Genomic DNA, 25,434 nt, shown 5'->3' on the forward strand with positions numbered 1-25,434 from the left:
TTGGAATTCCACCGACAAAATTTAATTAAACATTTTTAGATTTAGCCAACTGCAATGAATATACAGGCTGCACAAGTGAATAATTGGAATGTACAAGTGTGTACGAGTATACACACAATTTTTATTAATAATAAAATATAATTGTCTTTTAATTTATTTATTCCATATTTTAACTTTAAATTAATTTTATTTATTATTATCTCATAATTAAATAATAATTCTACTCTTTTATTTATTCTAAAATTGTATTTTATTTCTCTTGTAAAAACATTAAGGTAATAATTTAAATATATTATTTTCTCTTACTTGGATAGGGTAAGGTAGTGTACGATTTTTGGTATCGTGTTGTAACTAGAAATATCCGTTTTAAAAGACGGAAGATCCCTTCCATACGGAAGTACCAATTCAAGGAATCGATTTTTTCATTTCATATTATCGAAAATAGCTCCTGTTTCCATTAAATGTGATATCTACGCATTGTTGGTCTACAAATTTGACTTGAAATGGGTTTTTCCCCAGCAAAATTCGAGTTAAGTGAGAAATCCAGGCAATTTATTTACTCCTACTCAGGCTACGTACTGTTTAGGCTTTGCTCTTACTGTGGTGGTCCCAACAGGAAGTCTTACGGTATTCGAAGTTAGTCGAACGGTCACTTATTGTTGGAATAAAACCCGTCGAACAGTATTCCAAGATGGTTCGTAAATATGAACATGAATTTGTTACGTAGATGCTCCCATCCCACTCCCCAAAAATTGGGAAATCCATGCTGGAAAATTAAATATTTTCCGGGCTAAATCCTACAGCTCCCTTAGATTCCTAATCCATATATAAAGCTTTCATTTTACGGTCCCCTTAGCTCCTTGAACAGGAAAGGATAATTAAAAGAGGAGGAGAAGTATCCATCCATCAAAGGCAAGTTCCGCACAGGTAGATTTATCCCTTTTAGATGTACAGAAAACAATTTTTAGAAGAGATCTGTTGGGCGGATTGTAAATAAACGGGATTTAATTATTATTTTTTTTTTTTTAAATTTTTTCATTCTCCAATAATTAGATGAAATATTACGAATCGTTTAAAGTGGTAATTAAGGTTAAATGATTCTCTATAAAGGATAGAATGGATGCTGTCTGCTCTCTCTCTTTCTCCAGAAGATCTGCAGACAATGCTTTCATCAATCTCTGTCGTCTGGACCCTTCACCTTTTCTGGTCCTCCGCACCCACATATCGATCATCCTCTCTCTCTATTTACATTCTTTCATCCACTTCATAATTACTAATTAATTACCACAATTGTAAGAGAAAACTACTTATCAATCACTATTTTCTTATTCTCGAAGAAAAGAGCCCAGAAATTCCTGGTCGTTCATAACTAAAATTCGCATGAATCAAATAAAAAGAAATATCTTTTTCACACTATTGTTCACTACGTTCTAACTTACAAAGTTCCTTAAAACTTCGAATTACTGAGTTATTATATTTAATTCTTATCAGCTAAAGAGGGAATCTTACCCAAAATGTGCCCTCTTAATCGATGAAGTTGTGAACTATTTGTCAATGAAGTTGCAATTAGAAAAGCAATTAATTAATAAAAAGAATCAATAAGAATAACACATAAAAAACAAACACACACACAATTGTTTGTGAATGTGTAATAGTTATTGAGTTGAATGAATTTGGGAGATGATGGTGACGATGATGATGATCTATTAACGAATGGTATTATAAGTGGTTTTATATGTGCGTTTGTGTACAGTACAGCTATAATAAACAGATAATTGCTTTTATATAGCTGCACTACTACGTAGATAGTTAGAGTTAGTTTTATGTATGTTAGAGGAGCGTTAATATCACTTCTCTTATTGCAAGTGTGTCAGTCTGTATATGCGGCAGGAACTAATCTTTCATAATTTCAGTCGCGACATCTGTATTGGACTAAGGCCCAATTTCGGATCGCATATTTTTAATCATTTATATTGTTGGTATTAATTAATTTTCTTTTATTTATTACTTTCTAGTTCTACGCTTAAAATTGGCCGAAAATAAGTTTTTAGTTCTAAATAGTTCAATTTACTTTCGAGGAAAAAAATCGCCAAATAAAATTTCTCAATGAAAAGGCACTTCCGGTGAGCCCATTTTCTTTAAAGTTACAGTTTAATGAGTGCACATTACATTAAAATGACACAATAGAGGGAAGTTTAACCACCCTCTTCGAGAAGAATCTTGAGGAAACCATTTTCAAGAACATCTCAAAAAAAAAAAAAAATGGGTAAAGTCTAATGTGTAAAGTACCGGATGTACGGATTTTAATCGCTAAGTTACAAGTCCTCTGGTGGGACGAAATCGTAATATAAGGTGCCCCAGCTTCCGGAGATTTCTTTAAAAATAGATATTTAGTAAACGCCCAATAAAAACTACATATATATTTTTTTTATCTTACTCAGGGGACCTTAAAAGGAATATATCTTAATCGTGAGAATTTGCCATGATCGTGATAAATTGTTTACCTTAGAAAGAGAAAGTAAACATGGTTTAATGGGTGTGTGAGAGAGAGAGAGTGGGAGACTGAGGAATCAGACTAGGGTAGCGGAAAGAGGAGAACAGGCAATGAATACGGTGGCCTAATGCGGCAGGCCGGCGCTCTGAGGACGTAAAGTGGGGAAGCCTCATTAAAGTAATTGGAAGTTAATGAGACGAAACTAAATGAGGGGCTACGTCACAGATGTGATGACGATTAAATAGACACACAGACACACATAAAAACATCGTCATTGTATGAGAGAACACAATTTGAATGATTCCAAAAAAACCTTTTCCACTAACTAATTCATCATCATCTCTATTTTGAATCCCATTAATTTTCTTTCCTGCCTATTTCTACCGCGTGCGATATCACCGAGTCATCGTCTTCTATTTGTACCGGAAGCACTTGTAAATTAGTCAAATTAACTTTCTACTGTTTCTTATTGGTCGCTAGAAATTAATTGAATTGTACAGACTTTTATATTGGGAATTTTCATTGGAAAATGATTGTTTAGAGATTTTCTGAATTCGAAAAATCTGGTGAACACTCACAAGACTTTCTCTAACCACAATTCTCGAGTTTCTCACGTTTTAAATCTTATTTAAAACTACGTACTCATAATATTGAAATGACTCCATTAACCAACAATTATTAAAAAGTACCACTGTTCAAAATGTCCTAAAACGAAAATCTAAAGAAAAAGTATTCAATTAATTTATAGATTTACATGTGTAAGTAGTGCAAATGAAGTTCAGAGGGAAATCGTAGGAAAAATTTTCGAAAAACTCCAAGAAAAGTAAAAAAACATTCAGTATGAAGTGGTACTTCCGATTGTAAGATTTTTCTTTTTAAACTCGATGTATTCACTTTAGAGGGTAGCCTACCGGAACCTCTTCTCTAAGAAATACACGTAATCGAGAGGCAGCCCAAGAACGTGGCTTTGTAAGTGGAAGATCCCCAGTTCGAATCCCGCCAGCTTAGATCCTGGACGGTTACCAGGAAAGCGTCTAATTTTCTCAGAATCTTCTTGAGGGAACTTGCGATGAGAGGAGAGGGAGTTTGCCTCAGGAAGTTATCCATCCAGCTGCTGGCGCTCACTTTTCCTTCAAGAACTTCCCGAGAGTGCCTGGAAGAGTGAGTGTTTCAAAACCCGTGGTGATGCAGGCACTGCATAGTTGGGAACACAATTGCACTATTTGATCTTTCGATTTTCTAATCATAGGTTAAATGAAGTTAATAAATTGTTAATTGTTTTTACAAGTATTTAAATCTGACACTTAGGCAATGCCTAGTATATCGGGGATTGAATGTTGCATCAAATAACCCCAAATTTAAAGTAAAAAGTGGGGAGTAGTTAGATAATATAGATTTAAATCATTTAATTCAATTGGACAAATGAATTAAGTTTAGTTACAATTCGTGCAATACGATCAGCGCTTTCTATGTACAGTGCACACAGCCGGACAGACAAAGGGAAACATTAGCGTGTTGTGATGGTTTGGAGGGGGGGAATCCATTGACGTGTTTTAGACGGAGAGGGAAGGACATCACATCCTTTACGTGCCTACTTCACACGGACATAAGTACAGACAAACATTCACCCAAACCAGTACGGTGAAATAGGAGGGTAGCTCGGCTGGGTGTAGTTCGTGTAGCTCACTAGCGAGTGAGCGAGCTCTCCGGCAACAGAGTGCTGTTGGGGCGAGTGAAAGAGAGATATAGTCAGAGGATATTGTATGGAATGGTTTGAATCCAAACCATTGGTGAATGTTGGTAGGAGTTAACACTAAATTGCAAACAAACAAAAGGGGAATTGATTATAAGGCTTGATCAATTAGTGAACTGAAATGGTCTGAGTAGTTTGGTGGAGCTGGCAGGATTTAGCTTGAGAGGGGGGGGGGAAGAGGAACCTGAAAACACGCCACTTTGTGTATGCCCAGTGAGTGGTGGGTGGAGATAAATTGGCGTGGCTCTACAGAATGGTGCTCGCCATAAAACTATGCCAAAAAGAAGAACATGCCATTTGCCCATTCCAACTGTCAATCATTGCACAAGATGATCACTGTCTGCCATATGTTTTTAAGTTTCCCTCACTACCTTCGCCATATAAGACGAATTTACTGACTGGCTTTACCAGATTATCTTGAAAATAGTAACTACAACTTTCGCCAAACCTCATAAAGTCCGTAAGTCCGTAAGTATTTTTGAGAAGATTGCTGACATTCCTAGGGGCCATTTTCGATCAAGGATTCAGATGAGAAAACCCCAAATTTTAGCAACTCGTTTGACACTCGTTAACAGTGAAAGACCATAGATTATAGTTACTGAGAATAAAATGATTGGAGGAGGGGAAACGTGTCTTAAATCCCTGTCAGATTGCACTGAAGGTATGCGTTATGTGGTCTCCAATACTTGGAGACTAAAGTAAAGTAGTAATTGCCTATTTTTTCAAGCGGGGCTTTACGTCTAACTACCAATTAGGTGTCGTGGACGGATTAGCAAACATACATTTCTGTAAATTTCTTTTATTAACCATTAAATAAAATCCAAGGCCTAAGACCGAGAATCGAACCCAGTACCACAATACATATTAGCTTTACTGGTCTCGCCTCTAACCGCTCCGCTACCGAGGCGCCTTACTTGGAGACTAAAGGAGATAATAAGGAGATGATAGGAAGTGAAAGCGACTGATAGGAAACTCTGAACTTTGTAAAAGGGTGAGGTTTATCCTACTTGAGATACTTAAGGGATTGCCATAATAGGCCTATTCTCTTCACAGGATGAGGTGGTTCGAGTATTTCACACGTTATTAACTAGGCCCATGACCTGCTGTTTTCTTGCTATCACTTCACTGACCTTAAGTCAGTTAATCCATCGAACTTAAGAGCCCTTCCTGTGCACATTAAATTCCACTATTTGTGAGCATGTATGACCACAATAACTTTCCCACTCAAGAGGTTGGAATAAAAATACTAACCAAAAAATATAAAATTGAATAAAAAACAGGAAGGAAGTATACCCAATTAGAGGGAATGTCGTGAAGTGTATGTGTATAAAGTGATCCCTGTAGAAGTAGATGTACGGTGGGGTGGCTCGCTGTGTGACTATCGTACAGCTCCCCCGGCTCCCCTTCAGTCCTCAAGCGAGAGATTAAGGCGCCTTATTTATGGCTGACAAATGTGGCCTCTTCATCTTGTTTCCTGCACCATTACATCATCCCAGTTTTAAAGGGGAGCAAGAGAGCGCGCTAGCTACTTAGGTTTTAATGTTTTCCAGTTAAGACGTTATTTTATATTATTCTGTGACATTAAAATCTCACACTGAGAGGACATTTCAATATATATGTAATAAACGAGCTCCTTTTTTTTTATTTTTACCGTTTTGAATTTGTTTTATTAAACTATCATGTGTCTTGTTTTAATGGAGCTTTTTATTTTCTGTCGCATCATATTATTTCTTCTCCTTCTTTTTAAAAGACCTCTTAACTTTAAATCTTTTAAAATAGTTGGCAATTCTTAGATAAATATATTTTATTTTAAGACTGATATATAGGGTTTAAGTATTTTAAAGTGACGTCATGAGAATGATGGCATAGATTAGATACAAAATGAGACAGTGGCCAAAACTAGCGCGTCATATAAGTTCTTGGCTCCCTAGGGATTAGTGTTTGTTCTTAGAATGTTATGATAATGTGTATTTTAGACGGGAAGTGGATTCCCTAATTAACTCTTTTCAGTTCTTTGATTGTGGTATCATGAAGAAGTGGCAGGGTGTAGTTTGTCGAGTTAGTTTTCCAGTAACGAATATCCGGCGCCGGAGGTTTCAGTCCCAGGAAGTTGGTGTGGAGGAAGAGAAACAGCAATTGTCTCTTACCATCGTAAGAAAAAGAACTGAAAGGGGAAATACCCACCTTTTTCCTCCCGTTCTGGACTAATAGGAGCTCCGTTCCCTTTCCACCAGAGGCCGCCATAATAAGCAGGTTGACAAGAGCTCAAACAAACTTTTTTATTCACAGCTACACACTCAAGAATCATATTCTTCGCGTGGCAATCTCTTAGCGTCTTGAACATTCAGAATTCAACTTCCATCAATTCATCGCCACAGCTCCATTCTTGCTCACCTTTTAATCAATCGTTCGTCACTTCTAGTCACATTCTAGTTCTAATATTTGATGTAGTTAACTTGGTTATTGTAATGCATTTTGCCCAGTTAACAGTTTAGTTTTAGGTTTATCTTTTCCAAATATTTACACAATTCTCTCTCATTCTAGCTGACTCTTATCCAATAGGTCCTATCTCTCTTTCTATTCCTCTAATTCTTGCTCGTTTTCTCCCAACTCTTGTCACAGCGGTCTACAAACGTTAAAAGACCAAAGTGTGACCTACCTGCGTCCGAAAAAGTAGCAGAATCTTTAGAATAGAACCCTCGCCAATGCTGCCAATGAGCTGGGCCTATTCCTAAACGTTTTGGCTAAACCTGGATAACCTGGCTATTAGTTGTGGAGATACTGGACTAATATTGCCAGCATTGAAGCACCAGGAGTACACGTGAGATGTTGGACTACTACCTGGCTTAAGTCGGCCAAGCGTTAGTCCTTCTTCAAGCTCCAATGCGTCACGGGTTTATTCTACTTTTTCAGTTTAATAACCACATATAAAAATGTAAGCTCATTTTACATCCGTTCATCCTGTCTACTATCTAATAACTTTACATTTTAGATTTTATTACTTCTGTGTTTTTATTTTTAATAACTCTGGTTAGCAATTTTAATGGTGAATTAAAAGTAAAGCGAATAATTTCATAAAAATTTAAAAGATTATAAAAGCTAATTAATTAACTGAATCAATAATAATTTTTCTTTGTATTTTCAAAAGATTTAACTTTTCACAATCGAATAATTAAAAAAATTAAAATTAATAAATGGTAAATTTTATGTTATTCATTAAATTTAATGATTTATTTTCATACATTTATTGTGAAATTATACGAACTGGTTTTTGCGTTTATAGTTAACAAGAACTAATTCCATTCTGTGCAGTGAACCGATTTAAAAAAAAACCTTCTACAAAAGTCATACGAGGTTTTGTCTTATCCCAGTGTGTGTCATTAAATTTCCTGGGAATAGCGAGAGCATCCAAACCCTCACTGCCATTGCCTTCCCTAATTATTCAGGAGGAAGCTCCTGAGGAAAGGGATTTTTAGGTGCAGTTTATTCCGTTCATTCTATAAACTGAAGACTTCCTGCTAAAGGTACGTTTTTATCTACACTAGTGTGATTTGGGGTTTTGAAATTCCAAATTTAATCTCTGTTGTCCAGCTCTGGTTAGGACGTTTTAGTCCAGATAATTCTTTAACTTCTCTACCTGGCTTATCGTGTCTGGGCGAAATGCTACTGTCAATAATACTGTATTTATATTGGCTAGCGTTGTTGCTAGCTACTACCTATTTGATGGCTTGCGTTTTACAGCGATGGTTAATTAGTCAACAGGAAATATTAATTTACGACTCGGAAAAGCTATCAGCCGGAAAATGTTTTAAGTTTGAATGAATTTTGAAGTTATTAATTATCTTAAAAGTGAAGCCGCTTAAAAAAGGAGTTTAAAATAATTTAAATAAACTACAAACCACGAGTAAAACGTTAATTTATTTGAGACTAAATAGTTGGATAAGAATTTTTAGCAGGATTTGTGAGTTCTATTTTAAAACGGAAGTATCTACTTTCCTTTATACATTGATACTACTCTGCTAATCCTCAACGCTGGAATCAACGTTTAGATGGTCGTTAAGCATTTAGGGTGAATACGGAATGGAGAGGGCTGGAGATTCCGTTCTGGGTAATCCAATTTAGTGTTCTCGTGCCGTTCCAGAGAACCCTGTGAAGCTGGTTAACAGTGTATAAATTGACGGGTGGGTTCTGGCGGGAGAGCACAGACTAGAGAAAGGTAGAGTGTGAAGCGCCGAACTGTTCCAGTAGAGCGCGCTCTGTGTGCTTCCCGCTCATTCTATCTCTTTCTCTCTCTTTGGGAGGAGACCGTCTGCCAAGCTATTCAAACTCCTGGAGCCTTCCATTTCTTGTACTCATCTCTCCGTTTCTCATTTACAAATACACCCAGTTGTTCCTTCTCCAAGTTAGCACTTCTTACCTAGTTACCATCCTCTGGTCCACATCTCAACACACTCACTGCCACAACTACAAGTACATCTCTCTCTCTCTCTCTCTACAGCTGTTCTTCCTGCTGTACTGTTCCCGGAGCTGACATTATTTTAATTGCTTCATACTATCCATCTTAGTCATCTCTATTATATACACCTACTGATCAATAACTGAGATTTTCAGCTCCTCAGACTACGAACACAGGCTAACTTATTTAATTCATTTCCTCACCCTTATTGGAAAAGGAAATCTACAAATTTTAAATGGCTAGTCTTTTTCTTTTTTTTTTTCTAGCCGAAAATATCCGTTTTAAGATATACTGCTTCCGAAAAAGTGGTTTCAAGAATATGTTGTGTGTGTGTTCATGTTTGAAAAAATATCGCGTAAAATAAAGATGGGCGGAAGTTGAAATTTTTAATTTCTAAAGGCCCAGAATTAGACCCAACTGTATCTTAATGATCGAATCCCTCAGCCGGATGCACCATTTTATCTGAATGGATTTCCCTTCTTCTTTATTTTTTTTAAAAGATTTTCTCGAAAATTGTCAAGCAATTTTCTTTTCTCCTTGTATTTATTTATTCACATTTATCTACAACTTTTCTTTGTAAATGTCCACTAGAAAATAGTATTGACCTTGTAACCGAAAAAATATTGGTAGCTGGCAGGAGCTAGTACATACTATAAATTTGAACTTCGGACTGCAAGACCAGTTGCTATATACAGTTAATACTCCAGAAAAAAATATTCATTCTCTACCGTGCGTTCGGCCTGGCCAGTGCCTACTTATGTTATCTATCGTCTGTGAGTTCTATATTTTTATTATTATTTCGTATCTAGTATAAGTTTTCCCTTTGTATGATTATTTTCCTTAATTAAAGGTATTTTGTCGTTTGGTTCATTAAGCACAATAGAAAATTTTATTTTACTCCCTATCGCCCCGGGTGATTGTCTCCAGGACCCTCCCTCCTCTCACCAGTAAGCTATCCCGCCAGAGGCACCCTTAAGGGTATTTTTCTTTTGAGGCTGGTTAGGGATATCGTCTCTGATAGCTTCGGCTATCTGGCGCCCGCAAGGATACCGCACCTAGCCGGTCACAACCTCAATAACTCGTGAAATTTCCTGTGAAAATTCAAAATAGAAAATCTGCACTTCTTTGTTCCGGCGAAAAGAGGAAGTAAGGTGAATAACAAAGTAAACAAAAAAAAAAAGCAGAGTAATAAATTTGTGAACACTCATTCACCGAACCCAAATAGTATAAATGTACGTGTATTATACATGAGATTTAGATACCATGGTTTGATGAATACTATCAAGTGGGCCACTTCAAAAGAAAGAAAGAGATGGAAGGTTCCTTTCCGGCTAACTGCCAACAATAACTACCTAAATTTATATAAATATAAAATAAATACTAACAAAAACGAATACATTTCTTGGCTCCAGATTAAATAATATAATTCTGTCATATTTTTGTCAAAACATATTATTTAAAAAAAAAAGATAAATATCTAAATTTAAATTATGCAATCGTTAGACCTATTTAATTAAGTGATTTTATTAGTTGGTTGTGGTTATTTTCTGTTCTGAGCGTCCAATCACTTTGTATTCTTTTTACAAGAAAACGTCTGGTTCACGAGACACAAGACTTTCTTGAAATTCTAATTTCAAAATTCTCGTCAAATGCTGAATTTCAAATTGTAAAATTGATAAAATTTATCATGCAAATCATCAAGGTAGTTGCGAGAAAATTTTTAAAGTTCCATTCAGTGACGTACTACTTCCGATTGATTGATTTTTCTTTAAACTCGAAGAAATTTTAATAATCGATTTTGGTTACTTCTTGTTTGTATATAATGTGTGTAATAGAAGCGTACATAACACTCGGATGGCACTTTAGAGGGAAATGTCTCTTTAATTTTTTTTCCCATTTTCCGCAAAAATGTTTCCTCAAATTTGTGACGTTCACTACTTTTTTTTCCGGTCCAGCAGAAACAGGAAGTACACATTTTTGAGTCGAAAATTATTCAATATACAGTCGAACCGCCCATAAAAGGGCACTCTCACTAGCGACCACCTCCATTTACGGGCCAGTCTTTGGATTTCCCCGTTTTTACCCCTAAACACTTAGTATATAAAAGAACCTCCCCGTCTAATGGTCACTTTACATAGCGACCGCGGACATTGATTTTTGGGGAACGGATTAAATGTTTCACCTCCCACTAACGACCACCTTATTCTTAAAAGTTCGTTTAACGCGATGATCAAAATAATTATCCCCTCTCAAGTTTTTCTTTTTTTCTGGTTATTCTTAAAGTTTCCCTATATATAAGCTCCATACATCTTGTACCATTTTAATCATTTTTCAATATAACTTTGGACGAACAATATTATTTTTTCCCGATATGTCTCTCAAACGAAAGTGGTTAACACTAGAAGAGAAAATAAATGTGTTGGAAGATTTTGCAAAAAACCAAATCGAGCCATCGTCATCTTGCCGAAAGGTATAAATTATTATTGTTATGAAGAAATGTGATGATTATTATAAAAATTATTAATTAAGTCAATAATATGTAGGTTTTTGATAAATTTTTTGAATAATTAAGAAAAATTTGATGCATATCATATAGCTGCAATAATTATGCAATTATGTACGTTTTTAAATCTATTAATAATAAATAGATGTTTGGGGAAAACCTCATATTTTTTCATTATGAAACTTGCCTGCACTACTTCTAACGACCACCTCCAAACAGCGGCCACTTTGCTTTCCCCCGCCAGTGTCCGATATTGAGAGGTTCGACTGTATATCAAAAATTCTATCATAAACTGCGCGTATTAAAATTAATGTGCATTAAAAATGAAAAAAGAGAGAAAGCGAATCTATTATTATTAACTATATGATTTTATATGATTTTTTTTGTTTCAAATTATTGCCAGAAATAATAAGGAAGAAGCAATGTTATATTATTGACGTATAATGGAAATTTCTGTCCCACTGTCTACGTATAATATTTCGGATATACCATAATTCACAATCAAATATTTAGTGTTGTGGAAAATATCGGCATAATGGCCACAAAATAACCCCCCCCCTTCGCCACCAAACAGAAATACTCACTGACGTACAAACGAAAAACGTTAAAGAAAAAAAAATCGCTACGTGTATATAATGGATTTGTTTGAATGGATGCAGTGGGGTCTCATTTTTGTGGTTTAATTGGGAGACCAAATCTATCAGAAATGAACGCTCGTTATAGAACTTCATCATTTATTTTTTAATGGGTCAATCAAAATCGCGGATCGTGTAGAAGAGGTTAAAGAGTGGAAAAAAAATTAATACGTATGTAGCCACCATTTGTGGGTTGTAATTTGTGGCATAAAATATTTATCTCCTATATGATATACGTGATATTTATTCCAATTTTTATGTTGGCAAAATCTTGTGGGTAAAAATAAATGAATACAATATCCGGTATGAACACTCTCATGACTTCCTCTTACTCTTACTACTCAAGTTTCTCTTTCAATATTTTTTTTTTTTTTAAAGTTAGAATAATCAAACATTGTAATGTAACTTACGTCTAAGGAATTAGAGACTAAGTTTTAATAATAAACTAATCAGTTCCAACGCGACATTGTTATTTTTATTTATTTATTTTTTTCTAATTAGGAAGTACAGTAAAACAGAGGGGTGATTTAGATAATCATTTACGATTTAGAAGCCGGAACACCGGATGTACTGGTAATTAGAGATATGAAGCCCCACAGTAGTGACACTTCCGGCAAGCTTCTTTTTAATATTCTTTAACAAGTTCCCCCTTTGTTGACGTAATTAATTTATTAAAACAGGAAATAAAAAAAAAAAAATCAGGTGAGGTCATAAACACACACATATACGTTGGCCAATTTGTAGGAAAATCTTTTTTTATCCCGTCTTCCGCTGGGAAACTCAAAAATTTGAAAAACTGTACAAAAAAATTAGTACTTTCTCAAGAAAATCAAAAAACTTGGATTTCTGTAAAACAGGTGACGAGTTTATTTAGATTATAAAGCTCGATATATCGCAGAAGCGCCAAGAAATAAAATTTGATGACGGAATGGCCAATTTTTTCTCTCAAAACGTACTTAAATTGAGTTCTCAAATTTTTTTTTCACAATTGAATTTTTTTTTTGTATCACAATAACCAACAACAATATTTTCTTAATTACTTTTATTACTAATTATGATTAGTCAACTTAAAAAATAAATAATAATAATAAAATTCAAATATTAAACCTGTTATTGGATACACAAAAAGAAAAATAGCCGTTTAGAATTACGCTGAAATAGCTAATTGATAAATTCTTGTCTATATATTTAGGTGACATAATTAATTAGGTTAGCATAATTACAAAAATTAACTTTTATGGATAACGAACGATTAAATGATTCAATATTTAAACGTATTAAAGGAATCGAATTACCATCACTTAGCTTTTAGTAAAAGGAAGTACTGTAATAGTGTGAAAGTTAGACAATCGCATCGATTTGTGCTTTAAGCTTTTCTGAGCATAAAAAGAAATTGTTTCTATCAACCGGAAGTGAGGCTGTTTTCATTTTTTGTTTGTTTTTTTCTGTATTTAATGGTGTAGGTTTCCGATTTTGTGGTTGCTTACGGAAATAAGTAGTACGAAATTTAAAGAAAATCTTAAATTAAAATAAAAACATCGTAAAAAATTGGTAAAGTGGTACGATTTTTACCGAACCTTTAGTTTTACGTCGGATGGTGGCATTTAAGGAAATAAAAATTAGAATTTTCTGCAGTTTTTCTCGTTTTTGAGTTTCCTTTGTAAGAGTGAGAGGGTTTATGAGAAAAACAACATCGTACTCTAAATATTTCCGGTAAAAAAAAAGTCAAACTTCCCAAAATCTGTACGATTCACAACATTTCAAGAGAAATAATAGAAAGTTAAAATAAATAATAATATTTAATATAAATAGAGGAGATATATTATTTACATTACTGTTCTCTGCATTGCATGAATATTAATTAAAAAAAAAGTAACGACCTTATTAAAATTGTATTCACGCATTTAGTTGTACACCTATTCAGAAACTATTTTGCATAACACTAATTAACCTGTTTACATATTTAATAATTACTTATGAAATCATCGTGGATACACATAATTATAGTATACATAGATATTAATGCTAATACTTTAGTTATTTTATTTATTGATTTATATTAGACAAGTTAGAGAATTAGTTTTTTTAGAATTTGTATTCTAATTGTTATGATCTCTTTGATTATGGAGATCATAAAACTGCATAAAATTTAAAATTTTACTTTGACGAGAACCTGCGTTTGTTCTCAGAATGATCTAAAAATGGATTTTGCTAGATCCAGAAAAATTCGTACATTTAAGTAGTTCTTCCGTTTTTAGGAATTTTACTTTAAGCTCGGAAAAATACATTTATCACTCTTTTAATAAATATTAAGGCATAAGTGTCGTAAATTGTATAGTGGGAAATCTTATTAAAAGTGCCCTAAATCAATCTCTTGAAGATTTCGAGAAATGCTCGAAAAAAAGGTTAAACATTAATTCAGTAGTACTTTCGGCTTAGAAATTGTCATCCCTAAATTATAGCCGGATATAAATGGTAGAACCCAAAAAAATCTGTATTGAGGTCTCCTGAATAATTGAAAATCACATAAGGTTAAAAAAAATTGATATTTCTTGCCCATGGAAAATGGAAAATAGACTTTTGGACAAAATAAACCAACCGGAAATCCCATTTTATTGAATAGAGTTTTCATTTGGGAGGTTGGGGATTAAACAGCTCGATTTTCTCGAGTCCAACGGTTTTTCTTTAAATTTTTTGGGTGCTTATTGCTGAAGGCTGATCTGGGTAGGAAGTAAGATTAAATTTGGCGCTGAACTTGCGTAATATTGAAGTTAACTATGTTTGTTTTTTGTTTTTTCTTAAGTATAGACTGTCAAGTTTCTACAAATTGTAATTAAGTGGTCTGCAAAAAGAAATGAAATTATAATAAAATGAACACGATAAAATTCTAAATACTTAATATGACATTTAAAAGAGAGAAGTAGTTTGCATTGTGAATGAACGGTGATTTCACTTCTGATGATGTGTCGTCGTTTAGTAATTCCAGAAGTTCATTCTATATTTATTGTGCAATACTCGACAAACTGGTCTCTCTCTCCCCCCCCTCTCTCTCTCACTCATGCTCTCTTTATCTCTCTCTCTTTCACCAAACCATATATCTATATATTTGTGGCCGATTTGACTTTGTCCATGTTTTGATAAAAGGTCAATTTAAATAATTTGTTCTTCATTAATTAAATTGTTTTATCATTTTCATTCAAACATTTCTTTATTCATAAAGTATGTATAGCCTTTATTCATAACTTCAATAATTTATTTAATGAAAAAACTACGGTATGTACACTCATATGGCTGCAATAAAGCCAAAGTTCATTCAAAGTTGGCATTTCAAAAACTTATTTAACTTTCATTCATACTACAGGAGTTTGTTACATTTTACAATGAAGTGTGAGACTTGCGAAAATCTTTATGTATATGTGCATGTATGTATGTATGTATATATGCAGAAAATCTAAAGAAAATTTGTTTTACATTTACAATCATCATATTGCCTTTTTTACAAAATCACATTCTTTCAGATTGGAAGGTCAGATTGTTAAAAGGCTAGGGATGGAAATGGGAAATCTTTTCTCAAGAAGCTTTTCTTAGAGATAGGCTCTAGATAAAAAGCAAATAACTGGGATTATATATATATCTGTCTCTCTCTCACACACACTGGAAACAAGCTCAACTTCCACAAACAGGAACTTTTCTAACGAGAAAACTCAAGGTTCTTACATTATTCCAAGTTTTTAAAAAGAAAAACCTTTATAAAATGTGTATTTTTTTGGGGGAGGAAAACTGCGAAAATTAAAATTAAACTCATTTTTCTTATACTTAAACTAATCTACTTTGGAAAAAGAGGAGAATTTCTTATTTTTAATTGCATTTAAATTGCTTAATGTTAATATTTAAATAGCAATTTCATAGAAATGAATTCTTTCACTGTTGTTCAACAGCTTTTTGTCATGTCTCGTGTTAGCAACTAGACGTCAATTTTCAGCAAGAAAGTCAAAGGTTTCAAATTGCACTTTAAAAAAAAAAAAATTCTGATCTCTCTGAAATATTTGAGAAAATATTGAAACCAATCTAACAGATAAGTTTTCAACAGAACAAATTTTCTATTGTACCATATTTGAAACTAAGCAAATTAACCTTCGATAATAAAAATAAAAGTACGTGTTTAAAATATTTCCTAACCTTTTCTCAAATATTTCAGAGAGTTTAGAATTATTTTTTTTTAGTGCAATTTGTGACCTTTGACTTTCTTATTTTAAGACAGCCTACTTTAGAAATTGACTACTGGTCCATCTAAAAGAGTTTTCAGTGAATTAAACAACTTGATAAACTAACACTGTTGTGTGCTGGAGACACGTTTTCTTCAAAACAAACGTAATTTCTCATACAAAGATAAAAGGAATCCTAGAAAATGATATACCGTTTGAAAGCCCATTAAACAAGGAAACTTTTATAAAAAGTGCCAGCACCTAGGTCTGATAATGATCTCGTAAGGGCCTAATGAGTTTTCTTAAAAATTTCGATTACTTTTATTTTTCCAGCATTCGGAGGAAGATTGAGGCTGTTTAGAGAATAACTTATGCTTCGGAATGGTATCAATTTTTAGAAAATTTATCTGTCTTTCTAACTGTGTCATCAGAATCGAATTCGGACTAAAACTTTCTGAGAAATAACATTTTTATTGGAAAAAAGTAAGGATTTTAGAAAAAGAAATTAAAGTGACGTCACTCAAGAACAGTGTAAAATATGAAGTTGGCCAATACGTCATTGAACTCCACTTTAGATGTACTTCACACAGTAGGCCTATGGACAATACTTACTGGTTCACCCTGTATACGCTATTAACACACCTTTAATTAGTAATCACTTACAAAATGTCCACATTAAATTCAATAAAGAGGATACATGATGAATACAGAAGAGAGGAAAGTTCATTATTTAATACTAAACAAATTTAAGAAATATATTTTGAGAACAATTAAAAATAATATATATCTGTATAATATATAAATGAATGAATAGTAGATTTAATTAGTGGAACAATTTATAGCTGTATTAATTATTCATAAGTTGGTTACACTGAGAGTGTGAATAATGGTGTAACGCATATAAAATTAAAAAGAAATAAGCAATAAAATAGCCACAGATTTTTAATTATACTCAATATTAAAATGAAAATATAATAAAAAAAAAATTTGATTATACCAATATTTAAATTTTACAGTGTTTAAATTGTATTTTAAATTCATAAACTCTAGTAGGCAGTGGAATGTAAATATGCAATGCTTGATTAATTACAAACATGTGTAATGAAATATTGCGTTAATAATTTTTTATTCATCAAGTGGTATTTATTGTTAAGATTGTTTTTAATTAATTCTTTAATTCAATTCATTTGACTGTAATTATTGTTATTTTGTTTAATTTTATCTCACTAGGTAATGAAAGTAATTAACTATTTCGTCTTTTTTACCCCGGAAATATTTGAGGTGTGTCCTATTAGTTGACGAATTCAAAAATTGTAGTAAGAAAAAGGTCGTGCGAGTGATCAACAATGTTGAATGAAATTAATGTTAGCATTTAGAATTGAATAAATTTAAGTTAACTGCAAGAAAATTACAAGTCATTTATTACAAGTCATTAAGTATTTCTTTTTTGCTGTATTTATTAATTACTATTAAAAAGAGGATGTTTTTAATTGTCTTTTAAAAGAATCCAATTAGTGTTTTTTACCCCTGTTTCCGTTTTAAAATTAGGCATTATAATTTTGTTATTTATTTTTTAATTAAGTTCTTTCTACAAACAAAAAAATGCCCCAAAAAAAGACGTCATAGCAAATTGGGCAGAGCCGGTGAAATATGAATAAATTAATATATAATAAAAACACGTGCACCACGTGTAGCTCGCTCATCATTTATATTTTTATACAATTGTGATACTTGTCACGCAATACACAAATGTAATGTGGTAATAGTAGAACTAACTGTGCACATTACTAAAAGCAAATATGTACGTATTGTTAGATATTCTCCAGGTTACAAACCGCCTGGAAAAAACTGTTGCATCTATTTCTTTGCATTTACGAGTATACGTAAGTGATTCAAGCCAGAAATAGAAGAAATCATTGCCATTTCCAATTTTCACTTTCCCTTACACTGCTACGGCAAGAAAAACTACTCGTAATCGTGCATTTTTTATTTTTTTTTATTTTAAGTAGTCACCGGAAATAACCATTTTAAGATCATCTGAGAAGATTTTTAAAAAATTGGTGCCTCTCTCTTTCTCTCTGAGTATCCGCCGTAACTAGTATCAATTCCGGAAGTACAATAAAAATTCGCTTAAACTTGGTATTCTAAAATTGGAATTATTGACGCTTTTAATATAAAAAGTTTTGGAACGTAATCCTGTAACCGGAAGTATGTCTGTCACTCTCCTATCATATTTATTTCCATAAACGTCCCTGTGTAAAGTGCCCGTTCAATACAATTTACTAATAACGCCATCTTTATACATAGTACGATATAAAGTAATCTTTTGAAATATTTCTGTTTCACCCAATAGGAGAATCTCTTTCAAGACGGTAAAAAATCAGGAGAAAATATCGTATATCGAGAAAAAAGAAAATAAAAAGATGTTTTTTAAGTTTCAATATCTCTGTACATATTTAAAATATGAGATGGGATGATAAGTGAGGGGGGGGGAAGGTTATATGGTGGTATTAAAAGAAGGTTATACTTTTTCTTTTTTTTTTTTTTTTATTTGAAGAGGTAGAAATAATGTTCAAACGACCTGTAAAGTGGCTGAGTAATACTGTATAGACTGTTATAAAGAGTGAGCTGGTGAGCTGGCGGGAAGACTGTGGGCCCGTCCAGGCGGGGGCGGGAACTAAAGCGATGCTAACGTAATAAAAGTAGCGGTCCACTTTACTAACTCGGGTACGAGAACATCCCCTGTTCCAGCTCAGGTTCTGGGTGTATGTTATGGTTATGTAGCAATAGGTAGGTAACAGTACGGTTATATAGAGAACTTTGGGGGGGTGTGGATTATTTTGCTCTTCCCTTTCTAACTTGGGTTGAGAATGAACGCGGCCGGAAGTATTCAGCAAGGGCAGTATTCTAACTGAATGTTATAGGAACAGGATGGCAACCAGATTGGGCAAAAAGGGGGTTTGGTGAAGCAATTTCCTTAGGGAATGCTGCTTCTTCGTCCTCTGTCCTCCACTTTTCTCCTTCCTGTAAAAGCTGTTCACCCGGCTTCATCCCTTTTTTGGGGCAGACATCTCCTGAACAACATCCCACATCCAGTTGTACACGGCAGCCCATCATACACATTCAACCAACAGTATTCCTTTTACCCTCTATATTCTTGGGCTCTCTTCTTTGTCGACTCCTTTCTCTGCTCCTCCTGACATTTCTCCACCCCCGGGCACAAGCTCCTACCTACTATTATACCTACAAGGATGCAGCACCCCTTACCAAACCTTCATCTCTACTATATCGCTTCACCATCAACCCTTGGTTGGGTATATTCGCCTAGTTTGTCTCCTCTTCATCTTTCCTTTTCCTCCTAACCAATTTATTTCACATCTCCTTATACTGAACTTCTTTATTTGACATTCTGTTCTGGCAGCAGTATCAATGTCCCTTACTCCCTCATCGTTTCAGTCTCCTTTTTGAATTACATCATCTTTACTATTTATTAGTATGTTTTATTTGTACCTTGTAAATAGCTAAGTTTATATAATTAATATTTTTGATGAAAGCGTCTGCTTGTTGCGGACTTGTTGTTAACTGAAGACGCGTTAACATCTGGACGTACGGAGCTTTTCTTCAGTGCATTGCTGGCCTCTGAACAGTTATCTCTCGTTAAGGACACGATTATCGCGGGTAAGCGTCGAATTATCCATTTTCTAGACGACAACATCAGGCATACTTCATAAAAGTGACTGGGATATTTGTTTCTATTGGATAAACCTTAGATTTTAGAAGGGCACCTCGAACTCAAGTGGGTCCTTGTGGTTTCGGAGATTTTTTGATCAGCCAATGACCGGTATTTATCTTTAATATAATATAGAAGATATACCAACCTCAGACTAATGATACGAATGAATTTATAAAACAAAATGTATGAATTTATGAATTACGTAGTAAAGGAAGTGTGATGTAATAGCTAGAAAGATCGAAGAATAGTAAAGAGACGTATTGCCGAATGAAAGTAATAATTGTTTTGACTTATGATTGGTCGCAGGACCGTCAGTCACGATAATTTAGTGAAGGTACACATCTTATGGACTAGTATACTGAAGAAGTGAATAATTGCGTCGACGCGCATTCACTTCCTATTCTTATTCAATAGATCAAACAATAAATATTTTTCAACAAGTGACAGTGAACGAGGGAAGCTCTTTAAAAAACTATAAATAGTGGGAGAGCAATAATAATATTACTTAAATACGACTCTTTAATAACCCAGAACATGGAGAGTGATAATTTGTCAACTATTAGAGTATACAGGATTTTCTAGAGGGGGCCGGGGGGGTTCTCCCGCCGCTACTGCGATCTATATCTAAATATAGAGCCTAGATATGAGCTGAGTGTGGCCTCTGACTTCCAAAGAAGATTTATAACTTTCTTAAGGTGTCCAGTTTTATGTGTGTAGTATGCGCGCGACATGTTTTTAAAAAGACTGGATATAGTTTCAAGACAAACTCGACAATCTAAGAGGCCTTGGTAGCTAGTAGAAGAAGCTGAATTATATTTCTCAAATAACTGAACTAAGTTATGAGGCAACACGTAAAAAAAAAGGAATTCAATCCACTGGGCATGCGCATAAAGTGGTTATTTTAAAATACGTCATACCGAAAAGTAATTAATTACGTCTGTTTACAGGAAGTCTTGCGATCAGAATTTTTTTTTGGATTTGTGTTAAAAAGTACAAATTAGTCAACAAAAGGAGAATTGTGAGAAAGTGTGCTTTCTCAACAGATTTTTCTGGTTTTCTCTTTTAATATTTAGCTCGCATACTTTTTTTTCATACTTTACATTCACATACTCGACAGTATGTAATGCTAGCAAGATATCACTCGGCTGTTTGTATGCAGATTTATGTACATATTCTACACCTGGGGGTTAATTAAAAAAAAAAAATGTGTTTTGTGTAATTTTTATTTTTAATTCAGCACGAAAGATAATTTTACTATTTTTGGTAACATCTTTTTGTTTAATTGATTCAGTCTCATTCATTAAAGTTGCATTTCTCTTTGATTAATTATTAAATAAATTAAATAAAAGCATATCAATTTTTTTTCATTCTTAATTTCCATTTTGAGCTGCTCGCTGGCATCCTTATCAGATAATCAGTTAAAAGAAATAAGTAAATTAATTAGTAGTTATAAGAGGAACGTTTTTCTTTTTTCTTTATTATTTTTTTAGTTGTACTAAACGTAATCGTTAATGATTGTATGAATCTGAATGAACTGAATAATATGTTGGTGTTTTTTTCTACGATTCGTTTTTAAATCCTTACATTATATCGTTTAGTAAAAATAATTTTTGTTAGTAAAAAAACTCGTTTCATTAATTTTAAAACATTTTGTTTCGATTACTACTAATTGGTAAAGAAAATATTGCTATCGAATCAAATTATCGATATTGAATATCCATTTTTATAGGTACGTGAATCCAAAAGTGATGTTTTTTAAAATGGTCCTATTGTGGTGAAGATTAACGTAAAAAATAAGGAAATAACGCAGCGGGGTAAAAGGAGGATTGTTATCCTTAGCGATCAAAAAAACCCTCAACCGGAAATAATTCATTCTTATGGCGTTCTGAGGAGTGCATGGGGGGGAAGGTAAATTCCCTCTAAAGTGTCATTTTGCTGTAATGTACGGTTCCATAATGTCAGTAAGAATTAAACACAATTTTTTTTTTTGGAAATAATGACTTTGAACTTTCATCAATTCCGGTGCAGTTTTTCCATTTTCCATTTTGAGTTTCCAGTGGAAATCCTCACAGAAGAGAAAAAGTGGGTTTTACAAATTATGGGTCTGCGTAAGCCACCAGCAATCAGGAAGCATCAGTTTATTGAATCGTTTTCATAGCTCTTTTTTTTTCTTTTTTTTTTGGTAAGAATGTCTCTAACACGAACTTCGTAGTCCTTCCTTTGTATATACAAATAATAAATGAGCTAATTTAATTAACACAATAATTATCAAAACAAATGAAAACAACATGTGAGAAGCTGTATGGAGCTACCATGCACGTGTATGTCCGCGCATGCGTGTGCACGGAAATTACCGCTTTATTTTACGACTGTATCACGGTGAAGGAAACAAGATTATTAAATTTATGATCCTAATTTTATGACTTACCGTTCTTTTAATTCTAGCACTTTGTTTTTTTTTCCCCCTGAATAAGTTATATTATTTAAATCATTCGGGTTATTAACGTTATTGCGGTTTTAACTTTACTTTGTATCGTTCTATAATCATACAATGTACATATTTAATTCAATAGAGAGATTTAACATTATCCTGTTTACTTATATTTATTTCTACAATTAGGATGTACAACAATCGTGCCAAAATTTCGATTACCAACTTTTACCGGAAATAAACACGTTTGATCGTGCCAAAAAAAGTTCGGAAAAAAAAGTATTTAAATAATATTTCTAAAGCGAAAAGTCACCCGAAGCTTAAACTTTATTTTAACTCGCTTTTCTTTTTAAGATTTTCCCGTAAACAGCTGCTACAATTTTCTCCAAATATGTTCTCGATCGTTCTGAGATCTAAGATCATTGGGCGCCCAGAGCCGTTTTTAATGCAATAGTGGCCTCATGACAAATCCATCATCGGACAGTTTACTGCAAGAAACTTCTTGGAAAAGCTCCGGGCGGCCATCACGGCCAGTTGTTGATGCCCCTTAGATTAAAAAAATAACTGGGGTAAGAGAAAATTTGTTCACTCCAGATTGTTCTCAGCTTGAGAATATAATATAGATATATAAATAATGTATTAAAATATATTCGAATGAAACGAACTAGTTTGATCTGAATACAAACAAGTATTAAGGACATTAGGACGTTATACGATACCTGATATGGAAGGTGGATACATACAGATGTTTAGTTGTGTGCGAGTATGTGTTTGTTTTAGGCTCAGTGACCCTATTTCTAGTGTGTTAGACACCTGTTCTAATTTATATAATATATTTAAACATATGCATATTATAATTATATATGTAGTGAATTATTTGGAGTGATAATTATTACAATAATATGATATGCGAATGAAATGTACCATCTCACTTTTCGGTATTAATTTTGTAACTGTTTACATGGTGCTACGAGCAAAACGGATCCTACTGCGTCCCAGGAAGTTAGTACTGTTTCTCAGAACCAGTGACAGCGACGTGCAAACAAATCCTACGAACTCCTTAAGAGGAAACTCAAAAATCGATAACCTGCACGATTTCATTGCTTCTCCTAACGGGGCAAGAAGATGGAGAAAGTAAATAAATTTATAAGAAAATTATCATTTTAAAGATGGATAACATCTAACCAGAGTTTTGGCACATTAACACGGTCCATTAGTAATATTTAAAAAAAAAGAAAGAGAAACAGGTTTGCCAACTTGTTTAATTTTTTAAAGAATTCGATGACGCATTAATCTTGATCTCGCGTTTACAATAAAATCTCCTGTCGATTACTAATCACAAATATATTCAAGAATACAATTTTTTTTTTTTTTTAAATCACGATTTACATATATATTTTAAAAACAGCCTCCGGACTATGTTACGCAGTAAATCGGATTAAGTTGTTAGGCATAACAATCGAGTAATTTTTAACAGATCATTCTTTTTATATCGATTTGTATTAACAATGTTAAAAGTGACCGCAATACTGTGATGGGTTGTTGAAGGTTAAGACAAATTAAAATGTGCATTTTATGGATTAATCCATAATGTGTTTTAGCTCAACATCTTTTGTGAACGCTTTTACGTAAATTTTCTGGATTTTAAATTTTCTTCAAACTCTGTTGCATCTAGAGCATCTTTTCACATCATAGATTCGACAATGAAGCGAGTCTTGATACGCAAAATGATACGTTCAAGTGAAAATCTATAACATAGGAAACACTATAACGCATTCTGCGTTTCGACCGTTTATCCATCCAATCCAAAATTTCAGCAACACGTTTCAGAAAAAGGGGACTTATACAGTTTAGTCGTCTACGCTTAAACTTGACTACGCAGACTTCTTAGCAAAACTCTCTCTCCTTCCGGTTCAGTCAACTCCGGTTCTTACAACAGCATTTAAATTCCCTAGAAAAATAATGTCTATCACGGAAAATGAAAGTTAACGGTCAAAGAAGGACAGAAATAACCAGACTGTACTGAGTGAGTGATTTCGCACCTGGAAATACTATAGGATGAGTAGACTCATGAGAGTACCGCTCAACAGATCTATTTGGATCAAAGTTTATAAAAATATGTTCCAAAATTTGTTGCGGTTAGCAAAGTATTGTGGATTATTGCCTTAGAAGTCGAAGAATTTAATATTGTCCCCTCTTCAGAGGTGTTTTTCTAAAGTTTCGAAACGTTTCGAGTCCAAAAATCAATTTCTAGAGAGAATAGCTCAACTCTTCTACTAATTCTTGGCTCTTTTCCTTCGAAATCGTGAAAGTGCATCTAAAATGATTACTCTGCTGAAAAATAAAGAGTTATCATTTTAAGAGATAAGCCTGATTGTTGTGGGTTTCCACAGTTAGCAGGCGGCCGATTTTCAGATCTGGTTCAGCAACGAGAGAATGTAGTTTAAGAACAAGATGGAATTATAATTATTATTGTATTTATTCAATTAGTCTAGCTAGATTTTTTATTTTGATAAATTGTATCATTTTTAGATAGACGACCATTTTAAAATTATAAAATTACTACAATTCCCTCAGCTTACCGTTATTTTTTGCTGTCGGCTGAGATGTGCAACAATCTCTTGCAATTAGATATCCAGCGATGTCTTCTTCTCCATGTAAACCACTGGACACTGGGACACAGTTTAAAGAAATAACAACGCAAAATATAATACTTAAAACGCACTATTCTGACGGAATTTGGAATAACCGAAATTTTGTATTATTATTCGCACAGGTTAAAATGTTATCTTTTTTATACAAAATGAGTTAAAAGCACTTCCGGTGAAAATTTTCCCGGCTTTTTTTTTACACTCCCGCAAAATCTGTAAAAAAAAAACAGAAAAAATATTAAATCATTTATCTAGAGCATACCTAAAGGGTTAATTAACAAAAAAATGTTTCAGATGGTTTCAGCTGGTGGTATTCTAATAATGAAGGTTAAGCCACTCCTTCTTAGTTGCAAAAATAATGGTCAAATATCTTCCTTTTTCTGTGAAATTCATTAAAAACTTATTGATGGTATTTACAAAGTCGAATCATTGTCTAATACAATTTATTACAAGTTTAAAGAAGATGTCTCTGAAACATCCAGTGGCTCTTTCGTTCATCAACTCTCAAAAATATTAATAATAATTATTAAAAAAAATATCAAAATAATTTTAAAGCTCTTTAACTTTGTAAAA

The 25,434-nt window shown here is 33.4% G+C and overlaps 1 protein-coding gene and 1 long non-coding RNA gene across 4 annotated transcripts in view; both read left to right on the top strand.

Annotated features, from left to right (window-relative positions):
• Positions 1-25,434, top strand: part of LOC141461199 (uncharacterized) — a 154,058-nt gene that overhangs the window by 10,228 nt on the left and 118,396 nt on the right. The gene's annotated exons all lie outside the window — the stretch shown is intronic.
• On the top strand, positions 22,509-25,403 carry LOC141461206 (uncharacterized). The gene is made up of 3 exons (XR_012462675.1): positions 22,509-23,457; positions 24,743-24,986; positions 25,156-25,403. It is a non-coding gene; the product is annotated as an uncharacterized lncRNA (long non-coding RNA).

This window comes from Rhodnius prolixus, unplaced genomic scaffold (genome assembly GCF_049639745.1).
Source record: "Rhodnius prolixus isolate KJV_2025 unplaced genomic scaffold, Rpr scaffold_6, whole genome shotgun sequence".
Classification (NCBI taxonomy): Eukaryota; Metazoa; Arthropoda; class Insecta; order Hemiptera; family Reduviidae; genus Rhodnius; species Rhodnius prolixus.